Raw genomic sequence first — 3,717 nt, 5'->3', positions numbered from 1 at the left:
GACATGATTGATGTTTTGGGTCGAATCTAAATGCCCTTTTTTAAACCCCAAAACATCAATCATGTCCTTCATTTCCTGTTTTGCTGACCCCATTCTGGGCCTTCTCTTTTTTGTTTTGGCCAGAACATAAATGGCTGTTTAAGCTAATGTAAAAAAGGAGGGCTGTTTCTTGTAAATACCTCACAAATCCACAAAAAAATAAAAATTGATTTTCAAAAAAACACAAAAAATCAAAAAAATAAAAAACTTGATTTTAAAAAACCCAAAAAAATAAAAAAATAGATTTTAAAAAACCAACAAAAAATAAAAAAATAGATTTTAAAAAACCAAAAAAAAGAAAAAACTTGATTTTAAAAAAACCAAAAAAAACAAAAACTTGATTTTAAAAAAAAAAAAAAAAAAAAAAAATCGATTTAAAAAAAAAAAAAAAAAAAAAAAATAGATTTTAAAAAACCAAAAAAAAGAAAAAACTTGATTTTAAAAAAACCAAAAAAACCAAAAACTTGATTTTAAAAAAAAAAAAAAAAAAAAAAAATTGATTTTAAAAAAAAAAAAAAAATAAAAAAATAGATTTTAAAAAACCAAAAAAAAAAAAAATTGATTTTAAAAAACCAAAAAAAAATAAAAAACATGATTAAAAAAAAAAAAAAATTAAAAAACACTTGATTTTAAAAAACCAAAAAAACAAAAATATACAAACTTTATTCAAAAAAAATAAAAACAAAAATAACTTGCTAAAAAAATAAAAACATAAACACAAAAATTGCTTTAAAAACCCAAAAAAAAAAAAAAAACACAAAACAAAACTTGATTTTCCCAAAACCCAAAAAAAAGCCTGTTTGTGAAAATCAAAAAGCCAAAAATATTTTTTTTGTGGATTTAGGTATAAATATTTAGATATAATTATATTTTGCTACATTATTAAGATATCATTCTATTTTTGTCAATGAACATTTTCTACTAAATGCAGAACTGAATGCATAACAACCATTAATAAAAACATCTCCTTATAGGAATTAAATAAATGTGTGGTTTGTTATTTCAAGGCTCAGTATCATTTTAGTTATAATTGTAAAAAAGTTGTTTACAGTGGCAATGGAGCTTATTTAGACATTTAAAATTACAATACAGTTGGCACTACAACTGCTCGACCATAACCTAGGAGACAGCCCAAAAGAAAGGCAAGCAATAAATATAATGCAAGATTTCATCAATAATTTTTTTATTGTCAAAAATTATATATCCTGGCCCATTGCAATGGCCCCCCTACCCATAAAATAATTAACATATTGCTGTCTAACTTGACGGGCACTTTGGGGGGCCAAGCCAGTACGGACAGTATCCAGGCCTGGAAGGTTGGCTTCTATTTGTCCGGCCTCAGGCCCAACTGTGCCTATATAATTTGGAGCATGCTTATTTAAAAAGTTGTGCAGAATGCAGCACGATAAAACAATAAAATTAAGTTTGTATTCCGCCAAATTAATGGCTGTTTGAAAACAGGCGGAACCGGCTGGCCAGAATTCCAAACGCATTCTCAACCACTCTTCTAGCTCTGGCCAGCCGGTAATTAAAAACCCTCCTCTCCGGGGTGAGTGTTCTTTGGGGGAATGGCCTCATGAGGTGCTTGCTGAGAGCGAAGGCTTCATCGGCAATGAAGACAAAGGGGAGTCCTTCCACGTTATCCTCATCAGGTGGCAATCCCAGGCCACCACTCTGGAGACGCTGGCAGAACTCCGTCTGGGCAAATACTCCTCCATCCGACATCCGGCCATTCTTCCCCACGTCCACATATAAAAAATCATAGTGTGCCGACACCACCGCCATTAAACAATACTGTGGAACCCCTTATAATTAAAATAATATGACCCCGAATGGGGTGGTGGCACAATGTGGACATGTTTCCCATCTATAGCCCCTCCACAATTGGGAAAGTCCCAACGGCTGGCCAAAATGGGATGCCACAGTCTGCCATTCCTGTGGCGTTGAAGGAAACTGGGAAATCAAAAAAGAAAACCAAAATCAATTAATTTGTAAGCTAACATTGCAAGAAAATTAGACAATTAAAAACATTATTCCCCAGCATCAGTATAACATTCAATAATTTAATTGTTCTGGAATAACTAATATGGAAAGGCACACTTATCAGATTGCTCACCCCCTCTGATGGAACATTGATTACATTTTAGGGGGTTGTGAAATCCCTAAAAAAAATTACTTTGAGGACACGCAGGAATTTAGGGACTAAAAAGGCTACAAGACTGCAGTTGTCGCACTCTGCAGGTGCAGTTGCTAACCAGCTTACAGTAAATGAGGTAATGTAAAAAGGCATTCATGTTGCAAGGAGTACACAATCACATGCAAGGGCAATTAATGAAAACACTTTGAGGCTTGCATATGATTTGATGATGGAAATCAGCAGAGCTTCTGCTCATTTACTAAAGCACTGGAACAAATGCACTTGTAGAGTGCACATGCATTTTGCAAAGTGCCACATATAATATTTGCTTTAGACAAATCAACACCACAGAACATTCCAGCAAATTTTAACGAGGGTGGGGGTGGGGGGGTTGTGAAATCTAGATAATTGCTCATTAGCAGCAAACTATTTGGAGTGAGTTTAGGTGGGGGTGGGGGGGTTGTGAAATCTAGATAATTGCTCATTAGCAGCAAACTAAATACACTCAAACAAAATACATTCCAAATGAGTAGACTAGGTGGATATGTTCCCATCACTTCATGCTGGGAAGGTTATTGAAGGAAAATATACATGCATGACAAAAAATAACAGGAAAAAAATCCAGCATGTGTGAGGATAAAAAGGGGACATTCACACTATATTGCAATGATGGTAAGTAGTGTTTGAAGCAAGAAATACATTATATTATCAAAGATTACATAAAAGAACATGTGATGCTAATAAAAGAAAAATATCTTACCTTAATATAGTCCTTCTGCAGGACCTGTATGATGGCAGAACAGGTCTCTGGGATAATGATCCCCAGAGCCTGGGGGGAGATGCCTGTCGAGAACTTAAGGTCCTGCAGGCTTCTCCCTGTGGCCAAATACCGCAAGGTAGCGACCAGCCTCTGCTCCGGAGTGATGGCTTGCCTCATGCAGGTATCCTGCCTGCTGATATAGGGGGTCAGCAAAGCCAACAAACGGTCAAAAACGGGGTCCGTCATCCGGAGAAAGTTCCTGAAATCCTCAGGATTATTCTCACGGATCTCACGGAGCAAAGGCATGTGACAGAACTGGTCACGCTGAAGCAACCAATTCTTGGTCCATGAACTCCTCCTCGCCCTGTTCATGGACTGGTCTTGGGCTGAAGAATAAACTACAGCACCAAGCACATACAATGCACGAGCTCTACGACGAGTACGTACAGGTAACATGGCTTCAAAACGGTCGGCTGGTCAGAACGCACTAAACAGAACGCACTGAAGAACAGCAAGGCCTGTGAAGAACGACCTGAAAATCAGGAACGAGCGGCCAATAAAACAAAGATTTCTCAATGCCAACTGACCAAACGCACTGAAAAGCAGATACAAACCTCACAAGCACAGACTGAACAACAGTTAAAACGAACTGAAAAATACGAGTCTCACAAGCGCGAATCGTCTCTCACCAAACTTCTACTAACACGAGATAAACACGAGATTAGCAGAAGGAGCCCAAAGGGTGTCGTACGGGCTATTGAACTTCCGTTTTATAGTCTCG

This window comes from Aquarana catesbeiana, linkage group LG10, assembly GCF_042186555.1.
Source record: "Aquarana catesbeiana isolate 2022-GZ linkage group LG10, ASM4218655v1, whole genome shotgun sequence".
NCBI lineage: Eukaryota > Metazoa > Chordata > Amphibia > Anura > Ranidae > Aquarana > Aquarana catesbeiana.
Note: the sequence above shows the minus strand (reverse complement) of the source record.